Below are 18,355 nucleotides of genomic sequence, written 5' to 3'. Positions count from 1 at the left end.
ACTGCGAGGTGTGTAGGTCAGATAATCAGATGTCCCACTTGTCATCGGGCGGCATCAAGTCATCAAACAGACTGGCGAACTGTTGTTAACTGTTAGTTCGTGCCGGTTTATTGGCTACGATATTTTAGAGGGCATTCTATTTTACACTTTCCGCCAAGTTTTGCACTTATAATCAACACTGGTTCAAGTTTTTGTATAAGTAAAATTGTGGTCAAGGGTGACCTGTTCAAATGTTTACGTACTCTTTTTACTGCAGCAAATATAGTAGTGTACCTCTCTTCTACTTAATTATGTCGTCAGTTATAAGTTTACCTAGGTATTAGTCAGTCAAAATATGAAGATATTTAAATACACAAACGGGTCTACCTACCGCGATATAATTTCATTGCTTTTACCTTAAATTCCGACGTTTCGGCCGAATTGCACCAGCTGTGGTCACGGAAAGACTTTTTCCTTTTCTTTCAACAATATTATATCGCAGTAGACCCGTTTGTGAAATTAAATATGTGTACAATATGCGAGAGTGTTATATTATAAAATATGAAAACCTAACTTACGCAATAAATAGTATAAAGTAAACTAAACTTTGGTTTTTACGAGCCATATTATTCGCCTGGTTAATCTTATTAATTGTGGCATTGACTGAAAAAACAATGATCACCTCTATATATGTACGTACATAATTATAGAATTTAACGGTAATTTTTAATTTTATTACCATTATTCCAATAATGATGTTTGGCGTTTGTTTTTCCTCGATGATTGTATAATAACTCAGTGTAATGAATGGGAACGTTTATTTCCGTATGTTTTTAACTGAAAGCGGCGAATATAATCATTGCCGTTGTCGTGTCGTGTGACGCGGTATCTCCGTTTATTATCAAAAAAAGTGAAATGCGTTGTTCAGTGTTTCTTATGGACTTATTCAATTATGGCGCGTGATAGCTCCGAAGACAATCCAGTTAGTTCGAGCTAAGTGTCGCTAAGCCGAAGACTAGTCGGCTCGACTTTCTCATACTTACTCTGGTACTTAGAAATTATGACGACGACACGGTTAGCGCAACCTGTCGCAACTTTGTCGCGCGACGCTACCAAATGGCAGCTAAAACTGATACTTATTGTGGCTGACGAGAATGAGGAAGAGTAAACCGACACAAGCTTGAAGAAATAGGTAGGTATGTAATTTGGATTCCGGCAAATTTAATAAAAGTATGACTGAAAAAGTATGGAGCTACGTAAATAAAAGTATCTTTAAGTCATACGACTTATAAGATACCGCGTTAGTCTCGTGATAGGTACATGCCCGCAGTTATCAGTTTTGTCTTTCTAATTCTGCATATTAAATCAGAAATGTACACTTTTTCTTGTCAGTTGAGAACATGATTTATCCAAGTTAAGTAGAAAAATTAAAATAAACAAGACCGAAGTGATCCCACAAGTGTTTTGTGAACAAAGTTTTGTACGGAACAATAAAAATTATCTATGGGACAACATGTCTATCACTCGAAAATAGTAATTACTACAAATACTTTGTTTACATGATAAACATAATGCTACGATCCCGTACCTAAAGATAAGTACACCAAGAAAAGTTTGCAACGATATTGAAATAACATAAACTGATAATTTTTTAACACAAGTTAGTGTTGTCAATGCAAACTTATTATTGTAAAATTCCGCAGTGTGATTATATAACTGTTTAGGTACGTTAATTATTATGAAGGTACTTACTTATTCATACAAAACTGCAAGAATTATCTAACTGTGAACCCTTCAACTAACATACGAGGTATTTACTAGTAAACATGACATGTTTCGCACACCATATACATGCTTTTTAATTGTAGTTAGTTTTAGTATTATATCAATTAAATAATTTAAAAAAAAAAACATTTTATTCAGACTAAAAGGTCCATTCATGATTAGTAAACATTAAAATCTTATTACTAGTTAGAACACGTATTATATAATAAATGAGGCTAGGCTTTTTAATATAATTAAATTTTATTATACGTATTTTACATATTTTTCAAAAACTACCAACTTGTAAAATTAGCTGAATGCTTGCAACATGAGTGTAAAGTCAGTATTTATTACAACATCTGCCTGTGTAAGTGTTGAGACATTATAAATTCATGTCATCCTTTAGGCACGGCAGCTACTTTCTTTCTGGCAGCCAAAGGAGGTTAACGGCGAATTTCGATGTGTCGCGAATCGCAAGCTTTATACCATATACCATAGCAGCATATAAATAGTGTTGTGTTCTATTTATATTGATATGTTGGTTCGTACGGATAAAATAGGGAGACCAAGATCAGAGGCATAGGCCATCAGTGGTTCTATACCTCTGATTATCTGACATAATCTCTCGTAAAGAGAGTGTGATCCGTACCTTCCAATAACTATTGACTATACGATGGATTGCAAATCTTTGGGAAGCATAAAACCAGACTACATTTTTTTTGTAAACAAAAACCTCTGCAAACGATACTAAAATGCTTAAAAAGGACTCGCTAGTTATAACTAATATATAATATATTAAATATGTTTTATTTATAATGCTTTAATATACTCGTATTAAAGCATTATAAATAAAACGTCATAATTATTTAATAAACAATATTTAGTTAGATAACTAATATATAATTAGTGATCGGTAACAAAGTTTTAATTTCATGGCAGCGTTGTTGAGTTAAAGGACTATGTAAAGTAAAATTCAGCTGGAATTATTAATTAAAGTTAATAATAACCTTTACATGAACCTTAATTGGTCGTATGTTTCAAAATATTGACTTTAACTCAATCACGCTGTCATGAAATAATTGTTACCGATCACTATTAATAATAAACTATGATAATAAATAGTGAATAAATAACTAATCGTAATCAACTATGATTCTCAACACTGAAGCTTGAAATACATGTTATGTGAGTACTACCGAATCAATCTGATCAGCAATTATTACCAACACTATGCAACGATAAACAATAGAAAGACAAGTTCCTTATCATTATCACACAGAAGAACACAAATACTCGGCAGCATTGTAATGACACAGGAGTACCTCCAGGCAATTCTATTGTTTCTGATGGAGAAACTGCTTAGAAATATTATTTAAATAAAAACGCTTGAAAAAATTAAGCTTATAGAAATAAGGGTAGGGGGATAATTGTATTTATATATATCGGGGATCTCTGAAAGGACTAACGATTTCAAAGAAATTTGCTATCTATCTCGTTGGGTCTTAGGTATCTCTGGGAAAACGCGAATTTTTTAGTTTTTATATGTTTTCCGAGCAAAGCTCGGCCTACACCAAACTGAAAATTGCATTGACACATTATGAATGGAATTCATTCATAATATAGCCATCTCGTTTTCTAATATACCTACACTTAGACTTAAATATCTCTTTACGGTTCGGGTATCGCGAACCTCGACCTCTCTTTCGACCTTGACAATGAAATTTCAATACCTACACCATTTTCAACCGGGGCCGCGGATTGCATTGCATTGTTTTCTTGGGTGTTTTGAGAAAAATAATTATTTGTACCTACCTTGATGGAAACATAAATACAAGGCCGTTAGTAGGTAGCGTAGTACTATACAATTGTAACGATATCAGTCGATATTATATTATATCTAACTAATAATAATTTTATCAGCATGTTTTCAAACAAGGAAGACTACTATTATTGGCTCTTCTATGAAAACAGGGTTGAGGTCAGATATACAAATACGCACTTATAAGTAGGCTAGTCAATCGGCTACATCAGTTAGTCACTCTAACGTGCTTCAATTAATTACGAGGTAGGCAATATAATTATTCACACAGTTTACCGTTCCTGATACACTACGTCAGATTTCTTTGTTTCTTTGTCTTTTCATCGATTCGGGAAATTGATGAGTCGTGATTTCAGGGTTAATTCTCGCTCGACACTTGACTACCTACATCTGACAAAACCGAAATAGGTAGTGCAAAAAATATATTTACCTACGATAAGTTCTGCATTGCAAGCCAAACAAAACTTGAAGATCTACCTAGGTATATGAAAATATACCTATTGAAATTGACAATAGTTAACAGGTAGAGAATGCTTTAAGGTGATCAGTCCGCTGTTTGTGCAAATTTGGGTCGTGCAATTTTGTGTCTTGCAATAAAGTTTAATAAAAATTAGTTACATTAGGTAGGCACTGAAATAGGTATATGTACTTATAGTTACATACTCAGGTAAGTACAACGTACACTAATGCTGTTTATTTTAAGTACCGAGAAATTGTTTAAATGGTCTGGAATATTTATTACATATCATTTTTGTACAAAAGGCGCATTGTTTACATTCAAATTACACTGCGTCTTTTTACAAATGTTATCTGCAATACATTGAGATGATTGTTCATTTACTAAATAGAGGTATATATCGGTACTACGGTGTTTATCGCACACCCGGCGAGCGCCAGGTCACAAGGGTCAATTGTCGCCTGATTTTCTATTAACTTCATTTAATTTAGAGCTCTGTGTTGTGTATTTATTTAACAAACGACTAGAATAATATTATCTGTTTTTCATCATCCATGTTTACATAAACTTCAGATATGTTCTCATCATAATAATCATTGACCTAAATATTATTTCTGAATACGTGTTTGGTTTCTGTTAGATAAACAAATAGAGAAAAGTACTTGATTTTTAAACAATGCATGTAATCACAAGCTTACCTTTTCTCATATCCGGATACTAAACATACGTGCAATAAGTTGAAAAGTAACTCATCCAAACCACAAACACAACAGAGGCAGACACGAGCAGAGCATTTTAATGTTAGTATGTTTTTCCGGCATCCAGACCGGCCACTACGACTAATACTATTTATACGCGACAGTGATTCGCTTTATAGATAGCTGGGGCGAAGCGTCTTAAACACTGAATGTGAATATCAAATGAGAAAATCTTCTCGTGCGATCTCCGAACAGGCGCTGCCCGCAGCGCGGACCCGACTAACCTATGCCATTTAGGTACACACCAAAATACATAATGTGACTCCTATCTGACTGATGATTGTTATTAGGCATTAGTTATTTGACTTCTCAATCAAAAGTTTATCAAATTTATGGTTCATTCCAGATACCGCCTCTATAAGTATTTTTTATCTCTTCTCTGTATATAGAAGTGTTTGTCTTGTATTTTATTATGTCACTAATTTCATTAAGTACTTACACTCAAAGAAATGTATATTCTAGTTAAGCTTATTAAGAAAGTATCTTAGAATTTCTGAAGTCATCTATAGAAAAACCGACTCATTAAAAAGTTGCCGTTCATATTCGACAAACGTGTCAAAACCAATTTATAGCTGAAAGTGAATTCTGAGCTGAAAGACAAGTCGCGTGTTAGAATTAAGTTAATCGGTAAAACTGATTAAGTTCGCTACACGAGGCACGTGCGCCGCTGCTTTGTCAGTGGGACATTAATTAGCATGCTTGATGAAATTATCTGCCCTCCCTAGTAGTGCTCACAATAAAAACTGCATTAGCCTAATTTTTCATCTCCATGCAATTAAGCTAATAGGTAATTTCCAAGGTAGGTAAATATTCGAATTTTCAATCCGTTAAGACGTTTCCGAATCATATTTTTTACGGGAGCATTGTGAATCAATTTTTCTAAACACATTTGATAAAAGTTCATCAATATTTCAAAATCTTTCATGTCACCATTTCGCTGTTAAAATGTCACACGTAGTAATATTAAACACTGCGTTGCTGGTGTAGGGTAATAAGATAGAATGTTTTGGAGGCGTGAGAGCGTAGAGCCGATGTATGAATATGATTTTTCCTTGCACGTGGATGGCGCTAACAATTATAATGCATTCCGATGAGAGCCTTGGGAGTTCGGGTATCGGGAGAAAGTGAGTTCGATGAACTAGTTGTAAATGAAAGTTGTTCAACAAAGGGAGTCTGGATCGGGTAGAGATCCAGAAAGTAAAAGGTCACGCCTGTCGGGATGAATGAACGTTAATTGTAAAGAAAGCAATTCATTACAATACTGATACGTTTTTTGTAGTGGATTAAAATGCATTTCGGCTGGTTCGGCGGCTGAATAGTTAATTTTTGAGTCGTTAATAGATATAGATACTACTTATGATCATTTATTTAAACATGAAGTCATATTTATGTTTATGTTTCTCAATGAAAACCTAATTAACCAGAAATAGAATCTTGCGGCACAGGGGAAATATTAGTAAAAAATATTTGTCATCGTGATACGAGTGGGCAATTATTAAAGACGATTTGTTACACTTATATTTACCTGTTCTTCCATTATTAGACGAGTAGATCAATTAAATTAACACATAATAGCGATGGCTTGCATATTTTATAAGGCTTGCATAAGAATCATAACAGTAGCTGCAGGCGCAACTTTCTACATCTTACGTACTATAACGGAACTGTAAAGAAATAGTAGATTGTTAACCAAGGGATGAAAGGCACTCATTTCTGCCTATGTAGTTTGGCGCTCGAACGCAGTAAGAGCGCCAATAGTCCCAACTTGGGGATAAATGATGCCTTACTTTTCATTTCGAATACGAGGAAAGTATAATGCATGAGTTTTTTTTTTCAAAACATGACTAAGTAAAAATTTAACAGTTTTTTTGAGGGTACTTTCAATTAACAATTTGGCCGAAAGTAGGTATCGTTACTTATGGAATGGGGAGTCAAATATCAGAATCGAAATTGTATAACAAATCCAATTTATACACAAATTTCAATAAAAAAAAATATAATCGTACTTGGAACCTAAAATGCTCTAGTGTAGAAACGTATCATTTTCTGCACACGTTTTAGAACAACAATGACTCTTTCAGAGCATGTGAAATGAAAAAAATATTTACAGTATCCGGGCGAACGTGTGACCTGAGGTTAGGACGGAAAGATGTAAATATGTATAATTTTGCATAGCCAATGTGGAGAACGTGTAACACAGACTATTAAAATTATGAAGGTGAAAAGTTGTATGTGCCACACGAATCTTATGAGTCTCATGTCCTATGAGTCCCTTTCTACGCTCAAGGTTCTAAATTAATAGGTAGGCGTGTGGTCCAAATATTTTTTCATACTGATAGTTATTAAAATGTGAATACTACGTGAAAAAACATGGTTTGTACAAACAAATATTTTGGAAGTCTATCTGAACCGCAGAATAAGTAATAGTATATATAATCATATCTGAACTGAATAGTAAATTATTGTTATCGATTTGCAAATGGCTATGATTTTTCACTTTGTAGGTAGGTAGGTACTATGTATATTTTACTACTTTGATTAACATCAGGGGAAAACCATTTTTATAAGTACTTTATATTAAAGATAAAGTTAGATCGATTCATCGTAAAAATAATTAATGATCACAAAGAAGCCTATGTTAATTTTCTGTAAGGTATTTATTTTGAATAGGATATTTACCACATTGGTCACGCTGATTGTATTGAATTGCTAATGCTAATTACCCGTATCATTTATTATAATTATCGTGTAGATGCTTGTGTAATTGCGTCTCCGCAATCCGCATGCTTACTGCAGGATTTTTCCTCGCAGGTAGACCGGCTAGGTATCTCTCCATACCGACCGCATTAAGTGCCTAGCGCCCAGACCAGTTTCGATCCTCGGTTGACGGTTTTAGAAAATTAGAAGCGAGACAACTTATTAGTGAGGGTTAGTTGCGGAAGAAAATAAAAAGTAAATTCTCACACTGTCATTACTTTCATGAATCCGTAATTTTTACAAGAATATGCCTATATTGCTTGTAAAAACAAAAGGACGCCTACCTCGTGTAGTCGAATTATTCTCGTAAACAAAGTATCGTATATGCACGAAAGAAAGTTGTTAAGTATGCAGATTGGAGATAGTCCTTGTAGCGGGCGAAACTTGCATCTTGCGTGAGTGCGTCACATTGCCGGCATCGGCATTGTAGCCATAAATGGAAACAGGAGGCAAATTCAAACTTACAGACATCCAAATATTGTCATTTAGTTATCTCTCGCGCGAGAATTTCGTTCGTACTTGTCCGTATTCGCGCGAGCGAGACGCACGGGATCATGATATCATTTAGATATCAAAATGTAAGTTTGAATCCCTAGTCCTTTCCTTAAAAATGCCTTACTGGAGCCCTCTCCAGTAAGGCATGTTTTCAGCGTAAGTTCAGGGACTGTGGACAGTAGTTATGTAAGTACGAATATATAAATACTAATCGTCCATAATAATTCATAAATAAATGGATTCTACCGTTATGTACCTACTATGAACTGTATGTATATGTAGGTATAGCTACTCTGTTTAATTAGTTCCATTTTTAATAGCGGGCAAATTAAGTATGTATTTATTAATTATTATAAACAAACAACGACAGACGAAGGCAGTCTTAAACTCATACTGTAACCTCGTTTGATTTTAACTAAATAGTTAAGCGATAAAATTATTGTAAACATTGTTGTGCAACGTGATTAAACCATTTCATGCTGAAGTAGCCATCGATAAAATCTTCTAACGAGTGATACCAAAATCAACTTTATTACAATAATATATATACTTTGTGGTCCTTATATCATATCCGCAGAACAAATACTTATACTATATATGGCTTATTGCGATTATCATCATAAGTCAACTTCATTTCGTATTTTTATGAAAAAAGCTTGTAAAATGGACTTGTGTTGGGCGCCATACGTCACGACCGCACACTCCGACAAGTCGAATAGGTCCCAGAGTCATCATTAACAACTGTTAACAACTGTATAGAGATCGGTTATATTATACGTACCTGGTAATCATTTAATAATAGGTGTCAATTCCCAATTTTTGATCATTTTGTCCAAATGTGCGTTGATGTCTTTAGTTTCTTCGAGAAAGAAACGTGTCCTAGTAATTAGGTTTCTCTTCCATATCTGCAAAACGGTAATAGTTTTAATGAATCACCCTAAAATACTAATGAAATGAATACAGGTAAGTATGATCTTTCTTACAAATCAAAATATAATTTAGAATACCTATTAAATAAAACATAGGATACCTACCTACCTTAAAACTTCTGTTTTTAGGTTCATATATGTATTATGTACCTATATATGAATGAAGTAAAGTGTTGGAATAAATATTTAGGTACCTATAGTTCGTTTTTTTTAGCATTAGAAAGAACTCCACAGAAGCAAGCGTGCAGTTTTTATCAGGCTCTTTAATTGTTAATAATTATTGAATTATCTAATGTAGCATGGTCAATACATATAATTTACTTCAAATTATTACCGCTAAAAGTGCCGAATTTGGAACCACAAGCTTACTTCTGCGAAGTTCTTTCTAATGCTAAAAAAAACGAACTATAGGTATTGTCTTTAATAAAGATGAAAAGTTATCATGAAGCTGTATTATTAAAAAATAAGTTTCTGACACCTATCTGACGAAAATGAATGGATCCACGGGAATTTCTTAAAATATTCGCACTCGTTATATAATTTATATGGGTTTTCCTTAAAATGACTCACGTAACTTTTTCTTTTGGAAAGCGCCATGTCCGGATCCGGGTCGAACGGGCTGCGGAAAGTAATTATGATAAATTATGAATTTAGTAGCTTTTTTGGACGTAATGAAGTTATTCTAGTCATAAGCTCATTTAGTACATATTAGGTAATTATTTACGAATACATAATAATATCGACCCCTATAGAAGATATAGGTACTTACCGTTATTTGTTATACTCTTCCTTATATTCTTATCCTTATAGTTGTACGAAAAGTTTCACAGCTAGCCACAAAAAGGAAGCAATAAAGCGTCAAGTAAAGCTACAGGGGGAGTATAATGTGGCGTTCAAATAAAAACAAGTAGGTAACTATTATTATAGTTACCAGCATCAAATAATTCTCAGTTTAACTATAATTACTTCAAAGTACATACTTAGAAGTAATTTAAATTGTTCAGATTAGATGTTTAATTATTCCTATGTCGGTGAATTAAGAACTATATATGCGACATATTTTTGAGTAGGTAAGTTATATGCACCCATATTTGGATGGTGTTAAGCAAAAATGTGTCAACCCAAATTAATTTTTCAATAAAATGTCAACTTTATGCGTCAGTTTTTTGAGTTGACATCTTAATGCAAAATTTTTGTGGGTTGACACATTTTTGCTTAACACCGTCCATTTATACACTTGACGGTACCATATCAATAGTTTTGACATGGTGTAGAGTTAATTTTTTCTTGTGTACCTACCTAGGTACTTAACTGTGCGGTAATTATTATTACATTACAATACATTTACGATGTAAATATTGAAATAAAATTTTACATTTCAGAATATAATCATATTGTTTTTTACGCGGTCATTTGCACGTACATATTTGAAACAATTATAATATGTGCGAGCACGGCCCTCACCTTATAATTAGATTGAAAGATAATTGATGGATGATTTTAACATTTAAACACGTTTATTGGTGCGTGTGCATAGGGATTTAGGGAAAATATACAAAATACCAACATCAACAAAGATTATTAAAACCTAACCTTTAGGCTCTCAAATAAAGTTGGTAAGGCATATTAAAATATATTTATCGGTCGCGTTTTCACGATTGACCAATGAAACTGATTTTTATGGCATGGTAACCAAGGCGTAGCAAATAATACCGATACGCCGCTACATCGCCCTAGGCGCGCGCGTTACCGTTGCCGTTACATGTTGGATAAGGATGAAGAGTTTACGACTGACTGCTTGCATCGGATTATTTTACCACGGTAACAATGTGTCAATAAGCAGAGTCACCGCGTGCAAATGTGCGATACAACCGTCACTTTCTTTGAAGCGAGTCAATGAAGCGCGGAGAAAGTGCCGACCCCCACGTCCGCGTACAGTCTGTAAAATCCGCTGACTCATACAGGTACAGTAAATCACACATTGTTTTCCTTTTTTTTTCAAATAGCATATAATATGTGTACCGACTGCGTTGAAAAGGCGGCCCGCATCCGCAGAACCAACACTGGTCCACCGTCGCTGCAACCGTAAAGCGATATGCGCCCATTCACTTTGGCTATCAGATTTTCCCATTGCGGACTATGATATTTTATATGTAGATAAGCCATACACTAACATATCAAGCGAAAAAAATGATGCCCACCAATGCTGCCAACGACACGGCAGCATTAGTTACAATTTGTTTACAACTTCATACGCAAATGCGTAAAAGAGACGGCACAATTAAAATAATACCTAAGTAAAAAAGAGACGGCTAGTGTTTGTCACTTGCGCGTGAATTTGGTAAATCAGTGATACCACCATAACATGACGGCAAACAGTGAATATGGCGCGAAGCGTAAAACTTATTACGAAAAATAAATATCAAAGACTAAGATGTTTGACAGAAGGTGCAAATCATTTTAATGCAGTTTTATGTAGTAATATACTCGCTACCGAAGTAAAAAGTTTTCATATTTAGTTATGTAAATAAAAGATATTATATTATACTCTTTATTCATCATTTTTCTTATACTATTGAAACATTTTGACAAAAAGCAAACTCAATAACAACAAAATCCTTTATTTTACTAACAATTTTATGTTATTAATAATTGTTACTGTGTGAGAAAATGAAATGCCTGACAATAAATACTAATTTTGTAGTAATCTTTGTATAAACAGCAATATACCTATTTACTTAATTGACGCGACCCGGACAATAATATGGCCAATAATAATCTTTAATTTGCCAATTGTTGTACTTAAATACAAGAAAAAATGCGTTCAAGTAAAAAACTTCAATATTAAAGTTGAAATTTAAGTATATTTCTTTTATTTGTACGACAAGCACCAAACAATGAATGCAACTTACCATGACGCGTCTGCTATGATAATCTATGTACGCAGTTGGTGCGTCCTTGTCATTCTCGCTGATGAGAACATAAACTTATCTCGTTCTGTCAGCCGGCGAAAATGGCGGCTGGGTTTATTTAATTCAAGATTAAACCGAAGAAAAACGGGTTATTTCAGCTTTTACTTACCAATGATATGTGACGCCGTCAATTTTTTTGCGCTTCCGCGGATAATTTGAGCATTTCAACATAACGCAGGTCGGCATTTTGTTGCTTAAACACGTTATTTGTGGAAAAGTATTAACCGGTGTACACCTTCGCGCTTGCGTCAGGCAGACTGAGACAAACTCGTACACATGACACGAGGTGAGTGCTTCAATTTTGGAACGTGTATAACACATCTACATATAAAATATCATAGATTGCGGAATTAAAACTGTTATTATACATTATATAATAATAGTATGCATATACCTAAAACCAAGCGCACGACATAAAAATCTACGCGTACAATACGTTGTGCAGTAAGCTTCAACCGATTTTTTAAATTACATATTTAAAAATTTAAATATTAATAATTGTCCAGAATCGAATTGTACCCATTCTGCGTCCTACAGGTGTAGGTTTTGTCCATCATATGTAGATATGTATATTAAACAGTAGGTGACAATATTTGAGTTTATATAGCACACATTTTAAAGGAGAAAAGTGGGTCGAGTAATGTAATATGAGACGAGCTATGACTCAAATTACATAAGCCATGTTTACGACGCGCGTGCCCACAGTCGTATAAAAGCTTACCGGAAATATGGGTCCCGAGTTCTTCAACTTTTATTGCGTAGGTAATACAACAATGATTGCTTTAAATTTATGTAAAGCCTCTTTTAATAGGTCATTGATCGTCCGTTGTCCCACTTTCACTACATTTTCCGAAAGTAGAATGACTTTTACTACCGAATTATTTTATAGTACTATTACTAATGTTATTTCTTTTCAAGTATTTATGGATTTATTCATAAATGTCAGTCTATTACAAAAATGATTGATTTTACGACAATTATGAACTCACCCAAATAAAGTAGAGATTTTTTTACGAGTTTCACGGCAGGCGGGAAGAAAGTTTTGAGTACAGTCGAATCGAATACGAAAGTTGTATGAAACTTTAGAATACTGAAACCCGTTTGTCTACCTACTTTTTAAATTGCGTGATTTGTGTTATCTAGACTTAGGGGGCCCACTGATTAACAGTCCGCCGGACGGAATCGGCCTGTCAGTTAGAACAAAATTTTGACAGTTCCGAACAACTGACAGGCCGATACCGTCCGGCGGACTGTTAATCAGTGGGCCCCTTTAAGTATTTTGAGAGCGAATTTAAGATTCGTATCGGTATCGTTACGTCCTACTCATTTAACATTTCAATTTGGATATAGTAGAAGAGCCGGCCGCAAATTTTCTAACCGACTTGATACCACGATGAAATGCACAATGGTTTCCCATAAAAGTGATGCTAAGTCCGAATTCGATAGTCTGCCACGGCGGAACTTGCCGAAAGTACGAAAAAGAAGGCCACTTCCGGTGCGAAAAAAGGGGGCTGATTTAACCCATCTGATACCGAAATAATAGTTATGGCAGCAGTTAGAAATTTACATGTAGACACATAAAAGCGAAGTCTGCCAGTATTTTTTTTGCCGGAAGTGCTTGGCAGACGCTCTCAAAGGTGGCCAGCGGGACCCCTAATTTAACCCATCTGATACCACCATGAAACCAATTCCAGTCGGTAGGTATGAACCCTCATGTCAGGAATATATAAGTCTGCCAAGGCTTTTCCTGCCGAAACACCTTGGCAGACGAGATTATGTAAGCAAGGTCGGCATCGGTTACCCTACACTAACCCATCTGATACCACCATGAAACCAATTCCAGTCGGTAGGTACGAACCCCCATTTTAGGAATATATAAGTCTGCCAAGGTTTTTCCTGCCGAAACACCTTGGCAGACGAGATTATAAACAAGATGACCATCGGTTACCGTACACTAACCCATCTGATACCGCCATGAAACCAATTCCAGTCGGTAGGTATGAACCCTCATTTCAGGAATTTATAAGTCTGCCAAGGCCTTTCCTGCCGAAACACCTTGACAGACGAGATTATGTAAGCAGTATCCACATACGAGGGATCCGTATTTTGGGATTATACAGATTACGGACATTATTAATAGCTGTAGGCTTATTTATTACTTTATGCTTATACATATTTGTATATTATTATGTAATTAATAAAATATATTTATAATTTATTAAACCTAAACTTAATACATTGGGAATTCATTACCTGCTTACGGCAGTAGTAGGGATAAGTGGGTCAGTTCTGGCTCACTGAGCCAGGCCAACAGTCCCTCCCCCTTTTTTCCCTTGTTGAGGCCCTGCAACCTTGCCTTGAACCCAAACTAATGTCATTGTAGCTCGAATCTAACCTAAACTATTTTTATTGCTTTTAGAATATTTCAATTATCTACTTTTGCAAAGTTAAAGGTTGAAATCTCTATTTCGCAAAATGGAATTTTAATGTGACTTTAATGTATGTGCAGTCTACTTAGTAATTGGGTTTAAAGATATAAAAACACACATTTTATTTCCTATCCTAAGTATCCTATCCTAAGTTTATTCAAATAATATTCTGAACATATATAGTAATTAGACTGGTCATATTTTTCATAAAATCGATTTCGACTGGCAAAGCATATAACTTTTTGGCAACCGGATTTTTTAACCTAATTAGCCCCGCTGAATCCGAATTTGCCGGTTGCTCGATCGAAATCTTGACCGGAAGTGAGATATTTGACATTAAAGGTCCCTTTTTTTCGTTTTTCGTAAATAACTCTTAAACGGTGGCACATAGCAAAAAATGTTCTATTACATAAGTATTCTGCATAAAATTGCCTACAAGAAAGATTCAGTACAATTTTTCGCTAGGATCTATATTCAAAGAGATTTTAACGCGGGAAATTTAATTATAATCACTTCTAAGGTCCCGTTTTTTAGGTTTTCGTAAATAACTCATAAACGGTGGCCAATATCAAAAAATGTTGTTAGACGTTAATAATCTACACAAAATTTTTAACAAAAAAGATTCAGTATACTTTTCGCAGGGATCAATATTTAAAAAGATAATAAAGAGGGAAAGTTAATTATAATAAATTCTAAGGTTCCTTGTTTTTATTTTTTCGTTAATAATTTGAAAAGTATGACTCATAGCAAAACAAAAATCTTATACATAAATAATAAACGTAAAATTTCCTACAAGAAACATGCAGAACATTTTTCGCTAGGATCAATATTTAAAAAGACAAAGCAGCGGGTAAGTTAATTATAATCAATTTTAAAGTTTTATTTTTAGTTTTTTGTAAATAACTCGTAAACGGTGTCCCATAGCGAAATAGGTTTTTAAGAGTAAATTATCTACATAAAATTTCCTCCAAAAAACATCTAGAACACTTTTCTCTAGGATCAATATTTCAAGCGATATTAAAGGAAGAAAGTTAATTACAATCAGTTCACAGGTCACTTTTTTTTAGTTTTTCGTAAATAACTCGTAAACGGTAGCCCGTTGCAAAACAATATTCTACATAAATATTAAACATAAAAGTGTCCACAAAAAAGGTTCTGTACACTTTTTCGCTACGATCAATATTTAAAGAGGTATTAAAGGGGGTAAGTTAATTATAATCAATTTCCACGTCCCTATTTTTAGGATTTCGCAAATGACTCGTAAAATAAGGCTCATAGCAAAATAAGTTCTTAATGTTCTTGTAAATAAATAATCGATATAAAATTTTCTACGAAAGACATATGGAACACTTTTCTCTTTTTAGGGTTCCGTACCTCAAAATGAATAAAAACCGGCCAAGCGCCAGTCGGACTCGCGTTGCAAGGGTTCCGTACATTACCCAATTTTTAACAGTGTATTTTATATATGTTAAACGCGAGTGAATTGCCTTTAAAAAAACCTGTAGGGATCGGTTCAAAAACTAAGTAATGTCCGACTCGCGCTTGACTGCATAATTCAAATAGGTTTTCCTGTCATCTATAGATTCTATTCTGTATATCTTTTCAAAATTTTAGACCCAGTAGTATCGGAGATAAAGCCCCCTTCCCCAAAATAAAACATTAAAATACAAAAAAATACCACCCCCCCCCCCTTTATCTCCGAAACTACTGGGTCTAAATTTTGAAAATAAAATTAAAATAAAATAGTTCTTTACCTATATACAGGGTGACACATAAGACGTAATACAAAATAACTAATTATGGTTCGGTTAATGACAACGAACATTATTCACTACATCATTAATTAAAATTCATCTAAATAACTTTTGCTAATTTACTAACAAAATAATTTAATAATTTCCTGTAAGTTTGGTCACCCTATGGACGTTTGGTGACGTCATACGTCATGTTAGTTGTGTAAAAGCGCTGGTGGCCTAGCGGTGAGAGCGTGCGACTTGCAATCTGGAGGTCGCGGGTTCAAACCCCGGCTCGTACCAATGAGTTTTTCGGAACTTATGTACGAAATATCATTTGATATTTACCAGACGCTTTTCGGTGAAGGAAAATATCGTGAGGAAACCGGACTAATCTCAATAAGGCCTAGTTTACCCTCTGGGTTGGACGGTCAGATGGCAGCCGCTTTCGTAAAAACTAGTGCCTACGTCATATCATGGGATTAGTTGTCAAGCGGACCCCAGGCTCTCATGAGCCGTGGCGAAATGCCGGGATAACGCGAGGAAGGAGGAGATGTTAGTTACACTTAGGTACTTGTCACATTATCTAACGTAATCTGTGTGTCAATTAGTCAGTCGCAAGTAGTAATTTCTGATATCAATACACAAGTGAAACATTTGATAAAACAAATCAAATCAAATCATTTATTTACAAGCATGCAGTATTTTATTAAAATTTAAACGTATTTCAACAGGTGCTCAAAATGATCACCGCCTTCCACAACGAAAAGCTCTGCACGACGTCGGATGTTCCTCTGAACTCTTCCAAGTACAAATTCGTTGGCTTTTACGACTTCAAATGCTTGTACAATTTTTTGGCGGAGTTCTGCGACCGTATTTGATTGGCGTTTATAAACTTGCCTTTTAACTTCGCCCCACAAAAAAAAATCCAGCGGCGTTAGATCTGGACTACGAGGTGGCCATTCTACAGGACCGTTACGCCCTATCCAACGCCTGGGGAACTCTTGGTCAAGGTACCTTCGAACCCGCAGAGAAAAATGAGCTGGAGCTCCGTCTTGTTGATAGTACAGATTTTGAACATTTTCCTCTGGTATGTGTTGTATCAGCATTGGCAAAACGTTTCTCAAAAAGTCTTCGTATTTTTCTCCGTTAAGGTTACCTTCAATAAAATAAGGTCCTATTACATAATTATTGAGGATACCCGCCCAAACATTAAGCGAGAATCTGGTTTGAAAGGAATCTCTTCGTGTCACATGCGGATTGACATCGCTCCACCAATGTTCATTGTGTGTATTAAATAAACCTATTCTTGTAAATGTAGCTTCGTCTGACCACAAAATGTTATGATTCAGGTTTTGCAACAGCCACCTACAAAACCGTGTTCTTTTGGGATAATCGGCTAGAACAAAATCTTGCACCCGTTGAAAATGAAAAAGGCGCGAAAATTTTTTCCTATTGTAATAGTCTCCAAATAAAAACTTGGGTTGTTCCGAATCGTGCCGCTGCTTCTCGGGTGCTTGCTTCAGGATTGCGGATAAAATACCTAAGTACTCGTGTTCGAAACTGTTCTGTGTATCTTGGTTGCCGGCCTCTGCCTTGGGCATGAATTGGAACTCCGAATTGCCCATAGTCCCTCAAATTTTGCAGACAGTCGTTTATCAATTGCCGTGTGGGGATCGGACACTCTGGGTAGAGTTCGTGAAAAAGAGCTTGCGTCTGCACCGTACTCCGCGACGTAAAATAAAATTCTACCATACGTAATCGTTGAATGTTTGTGAATGGATAAGGAGGTGGCATTATTACTTAACCAATCTCTAAATTTTTCCAATCGCCAAATGAAACTGATTAATCAATATTTTCTTGTTATGACAAGTAACTTCAACGATGCGTCATTTATTTTTAAATTATCAGTTTTGATGATAAACAAGGTGAGTGTTTACTACAAAGTAGTTTCAACCTTTTTGTTCTACACAAAGTAGTTAGAGTAAAAAATGGGGTCAAAAATAACGGAAATTATTAAAACAATGGTACAACGATTGCTATTATTTAAACAACACGGAACATAGTTTGGATTATTAGCACTAGGTAGGTAAGTTTGAAAAACATGTTTTGTATTACGTCTTCTGTGTCACCCTGTAGACGTAAACCTAAAAATAGGAACCTGGAAATTGATTATAATTAACTTACCCCCTTTAATACCTCTTTAAATATTGATCGTAGCGAAAAAGTGTACAGAACCTTTTTTGTGGACAATTTTATGTTT

At 34.9% G+C, this 18,355-nt stretch overlaps 1 protein-coding gene across 2 annotated transcripts in view; it reads left to right on the top strand.

The window, feature by feature from the left end:
* LOC134680076 (sphingomyelin phosphodiesterase) overlaps positions 1 to 18,355 on the top strand; it is a 46,297-nt gene that overhangs the window by 403 nt on the left and 27,539 nt on the right. The gene's annotated exons all lie outside the window — the stretch shown is intronic.

Source organism: Cydia fagiglandana, chromosome 3 (genome assembly GCF_963556715.1).
Source record: "Cydia fagiglandana chromosome 3, ilCydFagi1.1, whole genome shotgun sequence".
NCBI classification, from domain to species: Eukaryota; Metazoa; Arthropoda; class Insecta; order Lepidoptera; family Tortricidae; genus Cydia; species Cydia fagiglandana.
This window is presented reverse-complemented; position numbering and strand designations above follow the sequence as displayed.